A 24,651-nucleotide genomic window follows, 5' to 3' on the forward strand; every position below is an offset into this window, starting at 1 on the left:
TTCGCAAGGGTTTCACTTTGCCAGTTCTAGGCATGAACTCCCATGAGGGTTTCCACCTGCACGCGTTGGCGTTGCTTCCTGTTCTGAGTGCGATGTCGAGGTTCTGGGTCTGGAACCCCTAGTTTTGGTTCTGGTCTCAGTCTTGTTCGGCCCTGGTTATGATTTTGGCTGCGGGCTTTTGTTGTTTGTTGGTTTCATTTATTTTGTTCTTCTTACTGTGCTTGCTCCCTTGTCTAACTATTTACTTGGCATTTGTCACAGGTCATGCTTACTGATGAGCCCCAAAAATGGACAATTATTTGGGCTCATTCAACCTCCTAATTTTACTTAATCCACCATTCTCATTTGTTTATTGCATGTTTTTTATTATTTTTATGTTAATAGAGTGAATTTGGTTAGTCATTATGCCAACAAGTCTAATGGGTGCTTTGTGTAGCCTTTTTGGTCAACTTGGAGACAAAATGGAAGGTCTTAATGAGCACTTGGCAACCAAATTCGTGGGAGAACAAGCTAGAGGATTTGTAGGAAGGTGTCCCCCTCATTTATGGGCCCTTACCTCGAATTCTCCACCATCAGCTCGGAGTTCAAGGGCCACCGAATCAATTAGCACAAGGGCAACCAAGCAAGTCAAGTAGGACTGTTGTTAACTACAAGTCTTGGGCAGCCAAGTCCCTAACTTTTAGGAGGACTGTTGGGTCCTCAAATTGTATAAATAAGAAGGCTTGGGGCCTCATTTTGGTTAGCTAGTTAGTCAATTCGATTAGCCAGTTAGTCATTTTTTTTTAGCCATTAGTTAGCTAGTTTGTAGTTCGATTTTTATGCAATAGATTAGCTTTGCTTTCAGCTCATGTTCAAGTTCTTCTTGTGGACAGTTTTGATGTAACTCTTCATTTCTTGATCAATAAAGATGAATCCAGCTTTGCACCAGCTCTAAATCTCTCTTGGGAGGCTGTAGCTCTTGGGGTTGGGCCCATCTCAAGCGCCCAGTACCTTCCTTGTTTATCTTTGTGTGTTTGCTGCATTCTTAGAATAAAATCTGCCATTTAGATCTAGATCTTGTTTTGTTATTTAGTTTGTTTTCTATGTGTAAAATAGCTTTTCATGCTCAGATTTAGTTGACAGGTGGTTAACAGAAAAAGCTTCAAGAAAAGGGCCAACAAACATCTGTGGTTTCACCTCTCCCTTAGTGGGATCAGGAGCTGTGACTAGGATGACTTTGCCGCCCCCAAAAACATTGATTTTTCTTTGCCATGCAATCACTAGTGTTTGATTTTCATGTGTAGAAGTTGGTTACAAGTTCAAACTTTCATTTGCTTATTTGCATGAGTTAAAATACATGGTTTCATTGCAGGTCACACTTCTGTTCATTCTCTTTACTAACAGCTAGCAAATTAGGTCAACGTAACTAGGTCTTTGAATTCATAAGTCTTTGTTGGTTCAGATTGGAAAAAAGACTTGCAGAGCACCTGTACCACTCCTTCATCTGTTTATTCTCCATCAACACCATCCACTCCACCCTCTACTTAGAACCCTTGCTTCACGTTTTCCATTCGCTCCCAAAACCCTAATTTTTGTGCAACATTGCTTCACTCTCCCTTGAATAAATCTCACCATCTGCACCACTCCTCGACTCCATCCTCCAAGTCTCGAACTCCCATACACTCCTATTTCACCTCCATACTCGTTCCTCCACTTGTTTCCCTCCATCCATCCTCCAAAATCCTCGTTTCATAACATCCTGTAGAAATCCCAGAACTTCCTGTAGAAACCCCTGCAGACTTCCTGTAGAAGTTCATAAACACTGCATGGCATCCTGACTTCGTGAGACTCTCTGGAAGGGTGTTAGGGACCCCTTAGACCCTCTCTGAACCTTCCCAACATTTCCCAAGCATTTCTCCTCCTCGATCCACCTCTGCACAGTCAAAAATAGTTAAAAGCACATGCATGATAATTCTAATAACTTAAACAAAAATACAAAAAGATGTTTTCTTCAGATAGTGATAACTTAGATCCATGCATTTTACCTTCTTAGAAGTAATGGCATCTCTTTCGGTAGTTTGCATGCTCTCCTTTGCATCAGTAGGACTAGCTGGTAGAATTAGGGTTTGCTAGGGTTTTTGTTTCATTTTGGCTTTCAGTTTCTTTCCGCAAGTAGATTAGCTTCCTTTGAGTTAGCTTTCATCCATCAGTTAAAAAGCTTCTTCTAAGAGCTCATAGAAGTTGGCTTGAGCCCCTAGCGGACTTGTGCCAGCTGACCAAGTGACAGCTGCGGCAAGAGCTAGTACTTGTGCATACAGCACCGTCGCTTCCAAGTTTGTTATGAACTACCGGGTTGATAAAATTAAAGAAGGGAGTCTCAGGAGTTGCAGCATTATTGCTGCAATACTGGGGCCCACCATCTTTTTGGCACCGTTGCCGGGGAAGCGGCAGAGTATTGGTGATTGTTGCTATTCTTCTATTTTCTACTACAACTTTCTGCTAAGTAGTTTATTTCATTTCCATTCTGCAAAAGTAGCATAGACATTTCCTGCTTTCATAGATTAGCATTTCCTGCTTTCATAGATTAGCATTTCCTGCTTTCATAGATTAGCATTTCAATTCCGCAATTTCATTTCTGCAAGCGTAGATTAGCATTTCAATTCCGCAATTTCATTTCTGCAAGCGTAGATTAGCCTTTCAATTTCGCAAGTGTAGCCTAGCATTTCATTCCTGCAATTTCATTTGAGCAAAATAGATTAGTCCTTTCCTGCTTTCATTTCAATTCCGCATTTTCATTTCAGCAAGATAGTTAGTTGCAGTTCAATCTATTTTAGTTTTGCAGGTAGAAGTAGAAAAAACAAAAAATCAACCAAAAAGATTTCATTTCATGCTTTGTAGGAGTAGAGATAAGTTAGAAAAATGATTGCACAACACCCCCACTGCTTCACACAGCCAATGTTCTTCTTCGATGGCTGTGATGAAAGAACCCCTGGGTGGACATCAAGACATATCTGAAGAACCTCTAGGGGAGAAGAAGAAGAAACATTCCTCTGAAGCAAATGGCTACAAGCAGAAATGTTGGGAGCAGTCCCTTGTCCAAAGATGAATTTGCAAATCAGATCGAAGATTTCAAGAGTGATATGAGGCAGTTTCTTGCCATACAACTGGATACCTTGCGGATCCAAAAGAAGCAAGAATAAGCCAAGAGGGCTTTGGCCATTTTTTTTCCTAGGTGCACTAGAAAGCATCCTAGGAACGAATGTCCAATGCACTCTCTAGAAGTGTGTTTCATCTGTGAAGAATACCATCCTACAGATCAGTGCCCTTCCTTGCCCAAAATCAAAGCTGCATACCAGAGAGCCAAAGGAGCCACTGAATCACTCTGTTATATGAACCAAAGGAGGCCACATGGACCCATGCCCTACCAGCAGGGAATGCAAGGTACATCCCAGACCTATTATGACCCCTATCAAACCACTTCCATACCCTCTTGGGGTCCCCCTGCTCACCCTTCATGGTTCACACCTCCTCCTTGTTCCTTCACAGATCCATATTACGCCCAACCAGTTGCTCATTCATTTCACTCTTATGCTCAGCCACAGCCTCATTCGAATGCACCTTATCAGGAGTGGAGGCCCCAATACAACACTCCTCCCGCTTATTTTCCTCCACCACCTGCTCATCCACAACCATCGCCTCCTCCTCCACCAAGGCAACCCCAAATGCCTACCCAACCACAATGCCATCCATCTCCATCTCAATTTCACACCTCCACTCAAATACCCGTACCATTTCCAAAACCATGCAATGGAGCAGCTCAACCCAATTGCAAAGCTGAGATGTGCAAATGACTCCTTTTGAGCTCAATGATGCTCACCAAAGCTCAGGAAGAGTGTTGCAAAAGAGAGAATCTATTGACAACATTGAAGCACCAAAAGCAAAAGAAGATTCCAAAGAGGAGATCAAAGAACCATGGGCTGCACTTAATGAAGAGAAGAGATCAGAATCAGAGATCGAGAGAGTTCCTTCATGGTTACCATCAGATCTTCCATGTATTCAAGAGAAAGATCAGCAAAAAGAGGAAGATGAGAAAGTCATGTTAGAAGGTGACATGAAGAATGATCCAGATCAGCAAAAGAACCAAGGATATCAAAGCTATATTGAGATATGGTCTCAGAAGGTCACTAAGTTGCAGCAGTACTTTCTTCCTCAGTTTTGTTTGATCCCTTCAACACCAGATCATTTGGTCTCTGAGATCTGGATACTTGTCCAAGCATGCATTTCGAGCCTTCACATCATTTTTTCTCTAATCTCGATGTGCACATGGCTCCATTGGAAGTATTCTTATAATTGAAAATGATTTTGTTTTTCAAGTAGGGTAGGGTAGAAAAAAAAAGAAAAAAAAAATGAAAAAAAATGAAAAAAAAAAAAAAAAAAAAATCTAAGGTGAAAACCTCCTTGGAGGCGCCTTAGATTGGCTCATTGATTGAAAACCTCCATGAGGCGGTCAATGGGTTGGAAAAAAAGGACATAAAAATGGAATAAGATCTTTGGGTGAAAACCTCCCTTGGAGGCGCCCAAGGCAGGCAATTAGGGTGAAAACCTCCATGAGGCGCCCTAGTTGTTTTTCAAAAAAAAAAAAAGGAGAAAAAAGAAAAAGAAAAATAAAGTTAATCTCCATTGAATAATTTCATGTTGCAGCAATGACATTGCAGGTTGCAAGAAGGACGTTTCATGACAGGAGGAGCACTCAAATCAAGGTCAAAGTAATCTTTCTTGTGCCTTCTACAGGAAGCTCTGTATTTCTACAGGAAACATCCTGTAGAACCTTTGGACGAGCCAAATCCAATTTCAAAAGTGAATCTAATGGTGGGAATATGTTGATTAGGCCTACAAGCACTTGTGTGTCCATCCCTTGCCTTTCTCCATCATTTTTCCACCTCCTTGTGCTTCTCATTGTGCTTCTACAGGAACTTCCTGTAGAAATTGTGGGAAACTAGGCATGCATTTCAAAAAGTGGTTTGGCGAGCATGGTAGCTTCCTCAAGGGTTCAGAAGCCCTCATGCAATCTTCCAACTCCTCCTCCATCATCTCCATACCTGCATCACAGCCAAAATTCATTTTGTCATACCATGCAACCAAAATGCAAAGTGCCTTGAAGCAAAAACACATAGAGCAGAATTTGTTTATGCCATAACTTGAAAACCATGCATCCATTTGACAAACCCTTTTATGGGAAATTGTACAAGGTTGATGACAACATGCCTGAGCAGTTTCATGCAATTCCGATGCACGGTTTCCAAGAAATCAGCCTCCATCACCATCAGCTATTTTTGCATTTTCTCCATATCCGTGCATCAGTTTTAAAACCTGTTTCATGGGGAGATGCACATGGGTGATATTAGCCTACCCAAGCAGTTTCAGCCGATTCCGATGCACGGTTTCTGAGAAATCGACCTCTGAAATCTTCAGCCATTTTCCATTTTTCTCGAAATCCATGCATCCATTGATCACGATTTTGCTATGGGAGATGCATAATGATGATAGAAACATGCTCACCGAGTTTCAGATCAATCCGGTTTACCGTTTGAGGGCAATGGTGAAAACAAGTTCTGGTTTTGTGACCATGCAGCAACAGTAGCTTGAAGGTGCAGATCTGAACGTGGAAACAATTGCATGCAGCTCAGATCCGGCCAGAAGACACCTGCACAAGGAAAAGCAATCAAATATTAGTAGCCAAGCCACATGCAATCAGAAAAACCAATGCATGCAGCAATGACAGGCCACAGCAGCTCACGGCAACCATTCAACTTTGAGGTATGTGACTGATCTCATTCCTCTATTGCATAAAATTTAATTTAAAAACTGCATGAATGAATGGAATGGTGGAATTAAGCCACGAATATAGCAAGGTTAAGTCAATTTCCTTCTCTAGCACTCAGCTGGAAGTCACGCAGTACACATGGGCAGCTGACTTACGTGAAAATTAAAGCAACCAGGAGTGTTGGCCATTTAAACTTCAGTTCAATTCACGGCAGTGATTACAGGGGTAAAACATGCAGTTCGGGGACAACACTTCCAATTGCATGTGGCCACTTCACTCTCTCACGCGAATCATGCAGCAATTAACGAACACTCAGCTGAAACTCACAGACTGTTGTTAACTTGCACTTGCAACATTTTCAACTGAAGTATGCATCCTCTGTTTCCACCAAATGATGAACCCATCGTCCTCCATTGAGATTTGTAGCCTGGTTCACAATTCTCCAGCGTATCGGGCTCACTCAGAGGCGTAGGGGCACTCTACAGGCGTTTCTACAGGAAGACGTCCTACAGGAAAGTATAGCAAATTCGTCCAGAGCAGAAAAGCCCGAGTTTTTCTTCATCCAGTTTGGAGATTGAAGAAAGGTAGGTTGGGAAACACCATTCCCATGCATGACATTCCGGAAGGTGGGTGAATTAAACTGTTTTGAATAAGAATGTATGAGACAAGTCTGCTTGTGAATCCAGAATAGTAGTTTTCCTGTGTGTTACATGGAATGTTTTAGTTGGTTCTGCGTCAAATTCTCTTCCACAGTTCATATTAAGAAATTCCTCTGCTAGAAACGATAAACCACTATGAGGGTTAACCTATGCATGAAGAATATGAATTTTATGTGATTGTATGCATGCTGAGGATGAAGCTCTACACTTTGTCTGTGGGAGCCTGATTCCCTTTTGACAGTCGGGTTTGGGCAGCAAAAGCATTATAACCAGGGAATTGGTGCAAAGTTGAAATACAAACACCCGAGAAATCTTGTCCTAAGGATCAAAAGAGGAAAGCATAAAAAAAGCAGTCCCTTTCTGCTCAGAGCATTGAAACAGGGCACTCTCACCAAACCAGACCAACCAGCTTACATCCTTTTTGTAGCAAGGTCAGCCTTCAAGTTATGAAGTATATTACCTGTGATGGGAGATTTAGCATTGTGTATGGTTATCATTGTTAACAGAGCTTAGGCACACGATGTATTTGCCCTCAAAACAAAAAAAAAAATTGAGCATTCCATACTTCCTCCTATAGTCATTAGTTGAGTGTAGCACGAAATTGAAGGAGGGGGCACCAGATCAGCTGGCCCATCATGGGCTTATCAAGATCCTTGTAGAAGATGCCCTCCATACTTATACTGTCCCTATTTCTTGGAAGGTTTTCCACAATATGTCCAAGGGTGATGACATCCAGTCTCTGGCCAAAGAATTCACCTCATCCAACAGCGAGGACAAGGAGCACAGCGAGGCAGAGAGGAAAATAGAGGGGAAGAAAGATAAGGGTAAGGAAACCCAGGGCAGACCATCACATGAAAAATCACAGGAGAAGCCACAGAAAAAGAAAGAAAAAGGACCAGCTGTTGAGACCAAAGTTGCGGGTGAAATAAAGACACAAACACCCCGGAAGAAACAATTGCAAAGCAGGGCAGAGAGGACTGAAAAAGTCCAAACAAGTGAAGACAAAACCAAGGCAACCACAACAAAATTGAAGAAGAAGACACCCCCGGCCATGCAAGCCAAATCAGGAAGTGTAAAAACGGCTTCTACAGGAAGCCAGAAATCAGCTACAAGACTTTCTACAGGAAGTCCTGAAAACACTATTTTGGCTTGGTTCTGATTGATTGTCTTGTGTCTCCTTGTTTCACTGATGTTTGTGAAATTTATAAAAGAGGAAGGTGTTTTCAACTTGGGACTTGGGTGTGTTCGTATATTGCTACTTATTCCATTTACTAATATGCTTAAGCACAATAACCTGCTTACCAAAGCCTTTGAAAAGTGGGGTGATTTGGTGATGGCTTCATTCTGCTAACTGGTCCAACTTAGCATTTGAGGAATTGTTGGCAAGATGTTCATCTTCGGTGATTTCTGTGAAGATCTTACTTTGGAGCTGAGAGGTGATAGTTTGATGATATATTTGCTTTTACACAAAATGCTGGTGAATTGTCTTTGACAGAGAAGAGGGCACCATTTCTTCCATATGATTGCATATACTTGTGCACTCATAACAAGGCTGAGGATTCACTAAGAAAAGCAGCAGACAGTGAGGAAGAAGAGCAGAAGGGCGAGAAGACGAAGGCTGCCATAGCCAAGCTGAAAGGAAAAGCACCCTCAGCCAAGCAGGCTAAGACAGTGCCGACTGTTTCTACAGGAAGACAGAGAACTGTTAGCAGACTATTTCTACAGGAAGACAGAGAACTGTTAGCAGACTGTTTCTACAGGAAGACAGAGAACTGTTTCTACAGGAAGTTTGAAAAGAGGGAAGCCAAAGGAGAAATTAGTCGAGATTTTAGCCAAAGAAGCCACCAGGGCCATCAAAGATGAGGAGAGAGATTGGTTGCTCAGAGGATGAGCAACACTTTCAGTAGGGGGGTGATGATGAGCCCCAAAAATGGACAATTATTTGGGCTCATTCAACCTCCTAATTTGACTTAATCCACCATTCTCATTTTTTTATTGCATGTTTTTTATTATTTTATGTTAATAGAGTGAATTTGGTTAGTCATTATGCCAACAAGTCTAATGGGTGCTTTGTGTAGCCTTTTTGGTCAACTTGGAGACAAAATGGAAGGTCTTAATGAGCACTTGGCAACCAAATTCGTGGGAGAACAAGCTAGAGGATTTGTAGGAAGGTGTCCCCCTCATTTATGGGCCCTTACCTCGAATTCTCCACCATCAGCTCGGAGTTCAAGGACCACCGAATCAATCAGCACAAGGGCAGCCAAGCAAGTCAAGTAGGACTGCTGTTAACTACAAGTCTTGGGCAGCCGAGTCCCTAACTTTTAGGAGGATTGTTGGGTCCTCAAATTGTATAAATAAGAAGGCTTGGGGCCTCATTTTGGTTAGCTAGTTAGTCAATTCGGTTAGCCAGTTAGTAATTTTGTTTTAGCCATTAGTTAGCTAGTTTGTAGTTCGATTTTTATGCAATAGATTAGCTTTGCTTTCAGCTCATGTTCAAGTTCTTCTTGTGGACAGTTTTGATGTAACTCTTCATTTCTTGATCAATAAAGATGAATCCAGCTTTGCACCAGCTCTAAATCTCTCTTGGGAGGCTGTATCTCTTGGGGTTGGGCCCATCTCAAGCGCCCAGTACCTCCCTTGTTTATCTTTATGTGTTTGCTGCATTCTTAGAATAAAATCTGTCATTTAGATCTAGATCTTGTTTTGTTATTTAGTTTGTTTTCTATGTGTAAAATAGCTTTTCATGCTCAGATATAGTTGACAGGTGGTTAACAGAAAAAGCTTCAAGAAAAGGGCCAACAAACATCTGTGGTTTCACCTCTCCCTTAGTGGGATCAAGAGCTGTGACTAGGATGACTTTGCCGCCCCCAAAAACACTGATTTTGCTTTGCCATGCAATCACTAGTGTTTGATTTTCATGTGTAGAAGTTGGTTACAAGTTCAAACTTTCATTTGCTTATTTGCATGAGTTAAAATACATGGTTTCACTGCAGGTCACACTTCTGTTCATTCTCTTTACTAACAGCTAGCAAATTAGGTCAACGTAAATAGGTCTTTGAATTCATAAGTCTTTGTTGGTTCAGATTGGAAAAATGACTTGCAGAGCACCTGTACCACTCCTTCATCTGCTTATTCTCCATCAACACCATCCACTCCACCCTCTATTTAGAACCCTTGCTTCACGTTTGCCATTCGTTCCCAAAACCCTAATTTTTGTGCAACATTGCTTCACTCTCCCTTGAATAAATCTCACCATCTGCACCACTCCTCGACTCCATCCTCCAAGTCTTGAACTCCCATACACTCCTATTTCACCTCCATACTCGTTCCTACACTTGTTCCCCTCCATCCATCCTCCAAAATCCTCGTTTAATAACATCCTGTAGAAATCCCAGAACTTCCTGTAGAAACCCCTGCAGACTTCCTGTAGAAGTTCATAAACACGGTTGCATGGCATCCTGACTTTGTGAGACTCTCTGGAAGGGTGTTAGGGACCCCTTAGACCCTCTCTAAACCTTCCCAACATTTCCCAAGCATTTCTCCTCCTCGATCCACCTCTGCACAGTCAAAAATAGTTAAAAGCACATGCATGATAATTCTAATAACTTAAACAAAAATACAAAAAGATGTTTTCTTCAGATAGTGATAACTTAGATCCATGCATTTTACCTTCTTAGAAGTAATGGCATCTCTTTCGGTAGTTTGCATGCTCTCCTTTGCATCAGTAGGACTAGCTGGTAGAATTAGGGTTTGCTAGGGTTTGTGTTTCATTTTGGCTTTCAATTTCTTTCCGCAAGTAGATTAGCTTCCTTTGAGTTAGCTTTCGTCCATCAGTTAAAAAGCTTCTTCTAAGAGCTCATAGAAGTTGGCTTGAGCCCCTAGCGGACTTGTGCCAGCTGACCAAGTGACAGCTGCGGCAAGAGCTAGTACTTGTGCATACAGCACCGTCGCTTCCAAGTTTGTTACGAACTACCGGGTTGATAAAATTAAAGAAGGGAGTCTCAGGAGTTGCAGCATTATTGCTGCAATAATGGGGCCCACCACTTACAGGGGGCTCGGCTCTCGGCTCTCTTCCAGTGTTCAACCTGAGGTAAGTTTTCCTTCTTTGCTATTTGTTTCCACCTCATTTTCTTCTGTCACTAACTGTGTGTGCTCCTTGTGGGCAGTGAGCACTTTGCGGCCATGACCTTGGAGTGTGGCTTCCTCCCTCGTGCGCAGGAGCTCGGCTCCTACGATAAGTCTCTCCGGAAACCCTTACTTCTGTTTGCAGGTCTTTTATTTGTGGTCTTATTTGATAGCTCTAATGGCCTGTTGGTTGGCTATGTAGGTATGCGGTTGGGCTCTCCTTTCGCTGGCCTCGTACCATGACTCCTGCGCTCTTAACGGGTAGGGTTGCTCCTTATTATTCTTCTGTCTGTCTGTCTAAGGTGTTAGCTGTTGGTGGTGTTCTATGGGTCTGAAGTTAAGAGTCTGGCTTCATCTTGGGTGTATCCTGCATGGAAAATTTTAGGGGTGAAATTTCACCCTTTGGCGAAATTAAGGGGTTTTAAATTTTTAATGGGCGAATATTTTGTATCATAGTAGATTTTTACAAATCGCCTCAAATTTATTTTATAAAAAAATTAGGTATGGAGGTTAGCCCACCTTATTTTAAGGGAGAGGGTAAAAAAGGTAAACTTATCCCTTCAAATTAGGAGTTACAACCTTCCATTCGCCCTAATTGTCAAGAATAGGTTTTATTTAAGTGAATCCCATGGGCCAAATACCATATTTATAAAAGAGGTATGGTAAATTAATAAAAATATAAATAAATGAGAGGTATGGTACATAAATAAAACATTTTTTATATTTACTCCATAAGTCACCTTATATACATGCAAGGTTGTAAACAAATAAAAATATAAATAAAGTGGAGGTATGGTAAATAAATAAAACCTCTTTTTATACTTACTCAAAAGGTATGGTAAATAAATAAAAATATAAATAAACTAGAGGTATGGTAGATAAATAAAACCTCTTTTTATATTTAGTCCATAACCCTCTTTCTATTTATGAAGGCTCAAAAAAGAGATTTTATTTAAGTGAATCCTATGGGCCAAATACCATATTTGTAAAAGAGCTATGGTAAATTAATAAAAATATAAATAAACGAGAGGTATGATAAATAAATAAAACATTTTTTGATATTTACTCCATAAGTCACATTATATGTAAGGATAATCAAAAAAATGTGTTATATTTAGGTGAAACCTATGGCCAAAATACTATGAGCCAAATACCATCGGCTAGATTATCATTAATACCATGCAAAAAAACATTATTAACCCTAATATTAGTATTAATAAAAATAAAAATGGCACATGGTATTGACCCATGGTATTCACCTGGAATGTATCCTATTTAAAGGGGGGAATTAAACTAGCATATATCCATCTTTACTCTAGATCTACTAAGCCACGAGAGGTGGAATGTATCCTATTTAAAGGGGGGAATTAAACTAGCATATATCCATCTTTACTCTAGATCTACTAAGCCGCGAGAGGGATCAAATATCGTGATATGCAAACTAGCATAGAGTGAAAAAATATTTGATCCCTCTCGGGGCTTGGTGGATCAAGAGTAAAAATGGATGTTGTAATTTAATGTATGTTAAACATTTTAACTTGGTTAAAATAAAAAATAAAATAAAAATCAATTATTAATTTTATTAATTTTTATAAATTACTAATAGTAATTTTTAAGCTCCGGGTTTATGATAACCCATGGTATTGACCCATGGTATGACTATTTAAAGGGGAAATTCTATCATCATAGATCCATCTTAATTCTAGGTCTACCAAGTGCTCAGAGGGATAAATAGATTTCATCCCTCTAAGAGTGGTCGATGTGGAGTTAAGATGGATATAGGTTGGTTTTTATGATAATGAAGATATTAAATAGACTTAGGAAATTATATTGTAAAAACATCTTAAGGTGAATGGTTAAAGCTACACTTAGTCACTTCAAAAAATTTAGTAAAAAATACCAATATCTCCATTAATATTAGTTTTTCTTATGTAACAAAAAAAATTCAAAACAGTGAAACCTTACCACTCTTTCCGCATCACCCTCACAGAAGATTTCCCACCATTTTTCAAACATTATCAATATGATCTTCATGAAAAAGTTTAGGTATTGATGTTGGATTAGTTGTTTGAAAAATAAGCTGGTTTGTACAACCTTTCATCTTCTATGCTATTCTTAGTTTGTCCTAATGATTTGTAGGGGTTGGAGCCACTGCACCATATTTTCTTAAGAGGTGAAGATTGTTCACCAAAAAGAAAATTAATCTACATGTTACAACGCTGTTAAAAAATGGGAGACGTATGAGGGTAGTGAATTATGCTAATAAGAAATTTATATTCAGAGAGACGTAATTAAATTTTATTATTTAATTGAAGATTTCCAATTAAAATAATAATAAATCTACATTTATATATTCATCTATTGATTGGAAGGCTTCTCACAATGGTCACTTCTTTCAATTAGATCCCCTTCAAGCCTTTGGGATACCTAATACTTTCTTATATAATATATTTGGGGCTTGCTACTTGTTGGCATGTTGGGATAAACAAACTTGATGTGTTTTCTTATCTCGCAGTTGGAGTCTATGGAATAAGAAAGAAATTTGATAACTTGAAAAAAGTGGTAGCTTGACAAAAGTTGTAGAGAAAAGATTAATCTCTCCTACCTTGATAGAACTTGTGGTCAATATCAACACCTACAAGAACTTTGTTGTGGAATATTATCAAAACTAATAGAAGGATATGAAAGAGTGTGTTGTAAGAACTTTGACAAACATGGCCACTGAAACTTGGAACATTGTTTGTAGGAAGAGAAAATTATGTTTCTTTTTTCCAAACATGTGTGTTAGTATATTATAGTTTAACGAATATGTTTTCTTATTATCATATATGGTTTCATACTTTAACAAAACATTCGCCAAGACTTCACAATGTTTTATTATTCAGTAAAAGATTTGCCAAGATCTTACAAGATTTTATAATTCAGTGAAAGATTCTCCATCATTGTACAAGATAATATAATCTGGTGAGAGAAGCCAAAAACATTATATACATATTATATTATTGATAAAATCGCCTCCCATTTTTCCTATGTATCATGGGGATTAGCCCATTTATTATACATATAAATTTAGGGTGTTTCTTAAAATTTTCCCTGGTATCCTGGACTTACTGTTGCTTCGGCCTCATTGTATATTTATGCTTCTGGCTATTTAACTTATGAACTGTAAGGTTATGGTTCTATGGTGACCTCACGGCTATTCTTGGCACTGTCAACTCTGTTCTCATGGTTTGTTTGTAACTGGCAACTGTATCTTGGACTGTTGATATTCAATTTTTGATATATGTGTTTCTGTTAACAATTAAATAGTAAAGAGGAATTTATATGAGTTTTGTTTGGTACCTGTAACTATGTGTTCATTCCTTCGACAGTCATTTATTTGATTTGAAAGCAAGCTCATGCCTCTGTTTGTCTGAACTTGTCTGCGTACTTTGCTTGCTCATGTATTAGCTATTCATTTCCCTGTCTTCATTATGAAATAATTCAATGGTCTTTTGTTAAGTTAGAAAGAAAATATTCAGGCTGTAGTGTATGGATTCAGATGGTCAAAACAATTTTTCGCTTGTTTCTATTCAATGCTATGATGGTCAAAAAATTACAATAATTGTTTCCTTTCTCTGTTTTGTAAAGATCACTGGACAGTTATCAAACTGTCAATAGTTACATTTGGTTATTCTTTGACAACTGTCCTTTCTTAACTGTAATATAAAAGTAAATTTTAAAATAAAAAAAAGATAAAAGAGAATGTAAACAAAAACTAACAGTGGCTAAGACAGTTGTTTCTAGAAATTTAAATGAAAATAAAAACTAACTGAAACATATCTGTTTGCAAAGACAAACACTCCAGCCATGACCTCCCTGAGTTGGATGCTCCTACATCAGGCTCCCAGGGTAGACGAAAATTCATGGCTCCGGTCCATGAGCTCCTCGATAGAATACCCTGCATGTTGTATCTATCCTACATCAAGCCACAAACTGTCCTCAATAGGGCGGTTCTTTCACTTGATGAGGTACTGTAGGTACTCCTTTCTCCGAGTCCGCTTGGCCACCTGTGTATCGAGGATTCCTTCGATTTCAAGTTGCTGAGCTAAAGGCATTTGTCTCATCCACGAACTACTCTCTTCCTGGGTATCCCGATTTGGCTGCGCCGAACTGTCCTCTCCCGGACTGGCAGTGTATGGGAATAAATCAGCCACATTAAAGATGGGCGATATTCCTATTCCTAGAATCAATTACAGCTCATAGGTATTTGCAGAAAACTTACGCAGAATTTTGCAAGGTCCAATTTTTTTTAATTTTAGCTTATTGTATTCACCCTTAGGGAATATTTCTTTGCATAGATGCACTAGAACTTAGTCCCCTACATTAAATTGTACCTCCCATTGTTTCAGATCTGCTTTCTGTTTGTACCTTTGACTGTTGTCCTGTAATTTTGACTTCACCTGCTCATGTAGGTCGTTAATATCTTTTGCGAAATCTTCCTTGTCAGCACTTCTTCTCTCTAATTGTCCCAAATCTCGTAACTCATGCACTCCTTGGGGATGCATTCCATACAAGATCTGGAAAGGACTACTTCCAGTGCTTCGATTTGGTGCATCGTTGTAAGCGAATTCTACTTGAGCAAGTACACGATCCCACATTCATGAATTTTCCCCAACTAGACTCCATAGCAGGTTTCCTAAGCTTTTGTTCACCACCTCCGTCTACCCATCAGTCTGTGGGTGATAAGCAAAGCTAAAATTTAACTTTGTGTCCATCTTTTTCCACAAGGTGCACCAGAAAGGTCCTATGAACTTCACATCCCTGTTAGGAATGGACTTGAGTAAACCGTGCAGTCTGACAACTTGAGTGAAAAACAAGTGTGCTACATTAGTAGCATCACTAGTTTTCCTACAAGGGATGAAGTGTGCCATCTTCAAGAAATGGTCCACCACCACCATGATGGAGTGAAAACCCCGTTGTGTTTTGGGAAGACCTAGGACAAAGTCCAGACTGACTGAGTCCCACGGTCTGTTTGGAATAGGCAAGGGTGTATACAACCCCGTGTTCTAACTGTGCCCTTCGCCAACTGACATATCTTACACCGTGTCACATATCATTGCACGTCTCTTCACATTTTCGGCCAGTAATAGAAATGACTAAGCTGATCCAAGGTCTTAACATTGCCAAAATGTCCAGCTAGTCCTCCACTATGTTTTTCCTGGATGATGTTCTCCCTCATCAAACACTCTGGAACACACAGTTGTCCTCCCTTGAATAGCAGCTCCTCTTGCAAGTTATAGTCCATCCATGGACTATTGTTCCTCAACAAAGGATTTTGGAAGGCCTCATAAGCCTCCTTGAAGTTTGCATCTATTTGATACAAGTCCTTCAGGTGCTCAAAACCCAACACTTATATCATGCTTTCCTGCAAGAGTAAAACTCTTCTGCTTAGTGCATCTACTGCCTTGTTGGCTTGACCACTGATATGCTTCAATAAGAATGTAAAACTCTGCAAGTACTCAACCCATTTTGTGTGTTTTTTATTCAGCTTATGTTGCTACATAACATACTATAATGCAGAATTATCAGAAAGACTGGATGACGAAATAAAACTCCTTGTCGTAAGATGTGTACTTTTGCCTACTTTCATTTACTTTTTTGTTGAAATAAGCTACTATTTTGTCTTCTTGGCTAAGTACAGCTCCAATGGCTATACCATTGGCATCACAATGAACTTGGAAAAGTTCGTAAAAATCAGGCAACCTCAAAATTGGCCTTTCAATGATCTTCTTTTTCAATATTTGGAAGCTCTTCTCTGCAGCTTCAGTCCAATGGAAAGGCTGACTTGCCTTTTTGATGGTATCCAACATGGGTGCGCAGATTCTGCTAAAATTCTTTATAAACTTGCAATAGAAACTTGCCAACCCATGAAAACTTCGAACTTCGAACAGACTCTTAGGGGATGGCCAGCTAAGTATAGCTGTAACTTTTTCTGGGTCCATCTTCAGCTCATTTTCTGCAATCACAAAGCCCAACTAGACTAACACCTTCTGAAAGAAATAACATTTTTTCAAATTTATTAGCAACTTTTTTTGCTTCAACTTCTCCAGAACATATCTAACGTGTCAAAAATGTTCTTCCTTGGTCTTGCTGAAAATCAATATATCGTCAAGATACACAATCACGAATTTCCCAGTGAACTCCTTCAACATCTCGTTCATCAGGAGCATGAAAGTACTATGGGCGTTACTCAACCCAAATGGCATCACCAACCATTCATACAGCCCTTCATTGTTTTTGAACGGTGTTTTCCATTCATCCCCTTCTCTTATCCAAACCTGGTGGTATCCGCTCTTCAGATCTATCTTTGAAAAATATGCTACTCCACTCAAGCAGTCCATCATGTCATCCATTTGTGGCAATGGAAACCTGTACCTGATAGTAATTTTATTTATTGCTCTTGAATTTGTACACATCTGCCACTCACCTCCTTTCTTCAGAGCTAAAATTGTCGGAACTGCACAGGGACTTAAACTTTCCCATGTCAACCCTTTGTCCAACAATTCCTATACCTACTTCCTAATCTCCTCATTTTCCTTGGGACGCATCTAGTAAGCAGCTTTGTTAGGTAAACTAGCTCCAGGGATGAAATCTATGTGATGATTGATACTCCGCTTTGGTGGTAGCTTATCCATTAAATCATCCACCACAATGTCGTTGAATTCCTACAACAAATCCTGGATTTCTTCAGGTAAGTCAGAAATTTCAGTGTGCAACAGCACTGCACTTGGTCTCCTTACAACAGCATACTTTACCTCATCATCTTCAATCTATTTTAGAAATTCCTTTCCACCCACCAGCAGCACTTTTGTCCCACTAGTTTCTACTGTTTCTTCTTCCTTGATGGGTACTAGTGTATGCTTAATCCCATCCTTGAAAAACTTGTAACAGTTTGTTTTTCCGTCATGAACAAATTTTCAGTCATACTGTCATGGTCTACCTAGCAGAATATGACACACGTCCATGGGCATGATGTCACAAATCACCTTGTCCCTATACTTGCCAATATGGAACTCCACCTCACACTGCTCATTAACTAGCAGTTGGTGACCTTTCTGTAACCAAGACACCTTATAGGGAGTTGGGTGCTTCGACCTTTTCAAACCCAATTTCTCCACCATCTCTGTTGAAACCAAATTATCAGTGCTCCCACTGTCTATAATCAGTTTGCAGCATTTTCCGTGTGACTTGCATTAAGTTTGTTCATCTGTCTCCTTTGCCGGTTTTAGTAGTACCTTATTCAAGACAAAGGCCTCTCCTGTCTCCAGTGCATTCTCTACCTCTTGGGGTGGTGCCTCCGCTTCCTCTGTTTGAGCAACATATGCTCCTCTTTTTCCAACCTATTCACCTTTAGGGCACTCAAAGGACCTGTGCTCCACTTGTGGCACTTGTAACACTAGTAGGAAATCTCTCTGCCTCTGCCATTACCCCTTCCTCTTCAGTATGGCCTTCCTCCCCTAGTGCTACCTTCCTTTTCTGCTGTCCCTGAGGTCTTTGAATTGTTGCCTTCTTCACTGTTGTTGGCAGTCCTTCCTTCGCCAAAGGATTGTCCTTTCCCTCTACTAGTTCCACGTCCTCTTCTGGCATTCTGCTTCCTTGTGATCTTTGCTTCTGCCTTTTAGGCACTCTAGTATGCTTCCTCTATGGGTTTTGGAGAAAGAATGATTATATCGTCTAATATCTTCAGCCTTAGGCCATTCAAAAACCTTGTTGTCTTTTCTGGGGTGTCTTCAACGTAACCAGCTCTCAGATTCACCCGATAAAATTATTCGATATATTCTTTCACCGTCATTCCTCTCTGCTTCAAATTCTGCACCTACCGATACAGAGCAATCTGGTAATCTTTGGGGGAAAACTTACCCTTCATCTTGGCAACCATTCTGGTCCACTTTTTAATAGGTAACTTATTTGATCTTCTCCTCTCTGCTTGGACACTATCCCACCATAAGGCCGCTTGTCCTTTTAACTTAGTGGTAGCAAATTTAACTTTCTTATCTTCTTTGATCTCCTCACACTCAAATTATTTGTCTAACTCACTAATCCAGCCCAACAGCACTTCTGTGGAAAAACTACCATCATAGTTTGAAATTTCAGGCTTTGGTTTACTGCTAGCCAACAAAAAATATAATTTCAGGTCCTTCCTCATCTGATCCATCTGTCATAACTGCAGCTTCTTCATCACTGTCATCTCCTCCTTCAGGATCCCTTCTCCTTCCTTCTTCTATTGCTGCCAAATGGGCATTTAGGATCCTAATCTCTTCCCTCAATCCTTCATCTACTACCCTTAAAATGGCTCTGCCATGACCTCTTCTTCCGACTTCCATTTTGTAAAAAAGAAAACAATTAACTCTAACCTGCTCTGATACCAAAATTTGATGGGACCAACCCTGAATACCTACGATTTAATTATTAAATGTTGATTGTATTTTTATGGTTGTGTGGTTGGTTGACTTAATGGCGTGGTACTGTGTTTTAATTGTTCTGAGGACAAGTGTCCTAGTCTTGGGGCTCACTCCTGCTGCCTCTTACTATGCCACGAAACCCTAAACTTGGTCATTTCATCGCTGTTTCACTCTGTTGCTCCACGAGGTGAGGTCTATGGTTCTGTTTCGGGTTGTTTTGCAAGGGTTTCACTTCGCTAGTTCTGGGCATGAACTCCCGTGATGGTTTCCACATGCATGCGTTGGCATTGCTTCCTGTTATGAGTGTGATGTTGAGGTTCTGGGTCTGGAAACCCTAGTTTCAATTTCTGGTCTCAGTCTTGTTCAGCCCTGGTTATGATTTTGGTTGTGGGCTTTTGTTGTTTTCTAGCTTCATTTATGCTGTTGTTCTCATTATGTTTGCTTCGTTATCTAACTATCTTCTTGGCATTTGTCACAGGTCATGGTTGCAAGGTGGCTCAGCTCTCGGCTCTCTTCCAGCATTCAACCTGAGGTAAGTTTGCCTTCTTTGCTATTTGTTTCCGCCTCGTTTTCTTCTGTCACTAACTGTGTGTGCTCCTTGTGGGTAGTGAGCACTCTGCGACCATGACCTTGGAGAGTGGCTTCCTCCCTGGTGCGCACGGGCTCAGCTCCTACGATAAGTCTCTCCGGAAACCCTTACTTCTATTTATAGGTCTTGTATTTGTGGCCTTATTTGCTGGATCTAATGGCCTGTTGGTTGGTCGTGTAGGTATGTGGTTGGGCTCTCATTTCTTTGGCCTCGTACCATGACTCCTATGCTCTTAACAGGTAGGGTCGCTCCTTATTATTCCTATCTCTGTCTGTCCGAGGTGTTAGCTGTTGGTGGTGTTCCATGGGTCTGAAGTTAAGGGTCTGGCTTCAACCTGGGTGTATCCTGGCCTTACTGTGGCTTTAGCCTCACTGTATATTTATGCTTCCGACTATTTAACTTATGAACTATAAGGTTATGGTCCTATGGTGACCTCACTTCTGTTCTTGGAACTATCAAATCTGTTCTCATGGTTTATTTGTAACTGGCAACTGTATCTTGGACTGTTGATATTCAATTTTTGATATGTATGTATATACAGTTATTTCTGTTAACAATTAAATAGTATAGGTGAATTTATATGAGTTCTGTTTGGTACCTGTAACTATGAGTTCATTCCTTCGACAGTAATTTATTTGATTTGTCTGCAAGCTCGCACCTCTGTTTGTCTGAACTTGTCTGCGTACTTTGCTTGCTCCTGTATTAGTTATTCATTTCCCTGTCTTCGTTATGAAATAAATCAATGGTATTTTGTTAAGTTAGAAAGAAAATATTAAGGTTGTAGTGTATGGATTTAGATTGTCAAAACAATTTCTAGCTTGTTTCTATTCAATGATATGACGGTCAAAAGATTACAATAATTGTTTCCTTTCTCTATTTTGTAAAGATCACTGGATAGTTATCAAACTGTCAGTAGTTACATTTTGTTATTCTTTGACAAATGTCCTTTCTTAATTGTAATCTAAAAGTAAACTTTAAAATAAAAAAGATAAAAGAGAATGTAAACAAAAACTAACAGTGGTTGAGGTAGCCATTCCTAGAAATTTAAATGAAAATAAAAACTAACTAAAACATATCTGTTTGCAAAGACAAACACTCCAGCCATGAACTCCCTGAGCTGGATGCTCCTACATCAGTAAGCTAATCTAGTCTCATTAAGTACACATGCAATAGGATATTGGATCATCATAAACTATTATGTTAAAGTCATTATAACATATGCATCTACCACTATCTGCCATGTTAAACTAGAGACTTCATATAACAATAATTACATTCGATGTTCCTTTACTAGCATAGCGAAGATCACCTTTAGATTCACTGGATATTTCACTCATCCCTATGTATAAGAATGAAATCAATCACATGCATACAAATAGCATCATACTAACACATGAGCCAAAATGGGGCAACATATCCAATACTGCATCGAATTCACATGACTTAATCCCTCTACTGATTTTAACATGAAATACATTAAAAATCCATATGCATAAACTACAATTCTTCCATACCAACAATTAACGCGACATCTATATAACTGAACCAAATACTATAATTACATAAAGGGTAAGAGACCGACATACAAACATTCCACGCATGTGAGTCCAACTAAAATGTCACTTGGAGGGACGAGCACCACCATCCAACCATGAATCACCTCTAATTCCCCCCCGAGCTAAAGTTCTTGCCAAGGATCAACTGTCCTCAATTGATCAATGCACTGGGTATTTAATACCCTCTTTCATGATTTAGTTTCCATTAACGGTGTCCCACTTTTATGGATTTTTCCATTTTCCTAAGCCTTTTTCGGAAAATCTCGTCTTTATCTCTTACTAGGCTTTTCCTCATAAAATCTTGCCTTTATCTCCCGCAAATATTTTATGTCCAATGGATCTTTATCACCCATCCATCTGATGGATCTCCAATCCATTCAAGCTTATCTAGAATCACATCTGGAAGCTTTATCATGAAAGATTCATCTCTATGCCATTCCTCAATGGGATTTGGAAAGAATCTCCTCTCTCTTGGCGCTCCACCCTCCAAGTGATTTATTTTATTAATTTATTTAATAACACACTTTCTTTTTATATTACATATCACCTAGCTTTCCTCATATTAGGTTTAGAATATTTTAACCCACAAAGGAGGGTATCACACCTAGCTTTCCTCAACTTAGGTTTACAATCATTTAACACAAAAAGGAGGATATCACACCTAGCTTTAACTCAGCTTAGGTTTAAAATAATTTAGCACACAAGGGAGGGGTGTTACATACTCCCCCCCCTTAAAGTTTACATCTTCCTCGGTGTATCCCTGATGTCCTCATTCACATCTAGTTGGTTTCTGAATCAACAATTCTCATGTCTCTGCCATCTGATGCATTTTCTCCGATGTACATCGGTCACAAGGAGTGCTCCTCTTCCATAGCTACGTCGGTCACCAAGAGTGATCCTCTTCCATAGCTACATTGGTCACAAAGAGTGCTCCTCTTCCATAGCTACATCAGTCTCAAGGAGTGTTCTCCTTTCATAGCTACCTGTAACATTGTTTTCAAACCATTTGTGAGAATTTATAGATGTATAATTTTAACTATGATACATATCATAATCTGTTACTTAATATTACTAAAGCAACTATTTCTCATTTTTCATTTTATCTGAAGAATTCATGTTTGCTTCTGGCATTCTTCCAAGCCTTTGTGTTCTTTTTTGAACACCTACTTCTTGCAGTTTCTCTACATACAACACATCTATTAGCATATTTTCCACATCAATATGCCTGCAATGTCATAACATATTAGTTCACATAACAATATATATATTCATCATATATGTTCATCATATATATTCTTCGTAATCGTATGTATGCCAAACTTAACCATGGTTACTTATCCTTGAACCACTTCTTACTTTCCTTTTTTTGTGCAACCACCCAATCGGTTGTCCTGCCAGACATCCATCCAATGTCTCAGTGCATACCTGCACAAAATGTGTATTATACACATTGATATACATATCATATTTCAATTATGTAACACATGTAGTCATATGGATATCATATATACTTCCTGTACATAGAACCATCTGTGCTACTACCCATCATACCATCCTCATGGTAACACCTGCATGACATAAATTTTATCCACCTATTTTTCCACCATGTTAGTATCATGCCAAACATTCCTTTATCTATTTCTAGTGAATAGAACATTGCGCTCAGTTTATAAGGAATTTTCGTGAACATGGTTCATCCAAGAAAGTTTTATGTTAAGAGAAGATCGTGTTCAGATTTCATTTGGTTGTAACACAATATTAGTAGCATAGTATTGTATTCATGCATATTTTCCTCTTAATCATAACTTATGCTTAATGTTCTAAAGAAGACTATTAACTCATAGCTTTTGAAGTTTAATAATTATCAGATCATACTTCATTCTTAAATAATTCATCTCATATGATTTACTATTGCCCTTTTTATGCCTCAACAACTTGTTGGCCATGCATAATTTAGTGTAGTTATACATGAAAGTTTTTTCTACTTTCAATCCTACACCCCTTTTAGTTGTAAGTGTTTATGATCTCAGGGTACTTACATTTTAGCTCCTCTTTAACATTAAATTGCCCTTAATGAAAATATGAGTTATCCCTTTCATGAATTCCGGTTTGAATTATGCAACATTTCTTATGTTGTCTAGACACATTATCAATGCAATCCAATAAGAGAACCTTCCAAAATTGCTTGGTACAAATTATGCATTTCAATGTGTATGATATCAATCTATTTCAATAGATTTTAGATAGCATTTAATTGACCCAGTGGTCCATACAATTTGTGCTACTTCATCAATTACTATGGTTTGTACTCAAGGATACTTATAGGTTCCATTATGCATATCCATCCAAAGATGCATATGTCCTAGAAATATATTTAAGTTAAATTTCCCCTTAATCAAACTTTATTCCAACCGAATAAAAAATAACAATGTATGTACATGCATTAACCAAAGGATTAATTTGAACGACAATTTGTATAGTTATATAGTCTTGTACTATAACCTTTTCTCACCATCATAACACTATTTCCTGAAAACCTTTACCATGGTATATAACAATTTTACCATTTATAATTTTTATAACATGATGACCATAGTTTAATCTTTAACGAGAATCAGTTACCACATAATTCCTAATAAGCATGGTAAATTTATTTTTTGGTTTTATCATAGTCCATTTTTATGAGAAAGTGTGATTTTTTCACACATGAAGGCAACATATGTAAGTGTGCCCCTAAAGTAATCATATCTTCCTTCTATATGCATTACTTGTTATTGATTTTAAACAAAATCTAACAGCATTAATTTTAAGTCATTTTCTCACTAAGGCACATGGCATGCTATAACAACTTAGTTATTAGATTTTCCATGATAGTAAGGACTAATATCCTTCAGTTTCCTTATCCAGCCTGACTCTTAACATAATCATAATTTATTCATGCATGTTTTTCCTATTTATCCTTGGCACATAACAGCCCATGCATGTATGCTAACAAAAATATATAACTTTAGTATAGTTCAAGCAACTCAAATCCCATACATGGAGGAAAAAACCAAATATTTACATGATATGCCTATTTGTAAGCATCGCTTAGCAATACAACCTTGATTCTACAAGTCACAAACTATCAATCCTTGCACAACACCATTATGCCCAACATCCAAGCAACAAAACATACAGTCTATCACAACACAACAACAACTCCACACTACTTTACCAATATAATCATTAGGTCATACTCCCCCTTGATAGGCATTGGGGTAATCAACATCTTTATGATTGTTGAACAATGACTTTTACTTTCTTTCAAAATTTAAGAGATCATAATGTTGAATAACAAATCCAGAACCAATACCTGAATTCATTAGGAAGTTCTTACATGGAAGATTCATATGACTCATTACTATGCATGGATATTAAGAATGATCCTCTTCAAAACATGTGTAATTGAATGACCACTTAGCCAGACTATGGT

Source organism: Pinus tabuliformis, chromosome 1_1 (assembly GCF_031772625.1).
Source record: "Pinus tabuliformis cultivar Carrire ecotype Pingquan chromosome 1_1, CPIR1, whole genome shotgun sequence".
NCBI classification, from domain to species: domain Eukaryota; kingdom Viridiplantae; phylum Streptophyta; class Pinopsida; order Pinales; family Pinaceae; genus Pinus; species Pinus tabuliformis.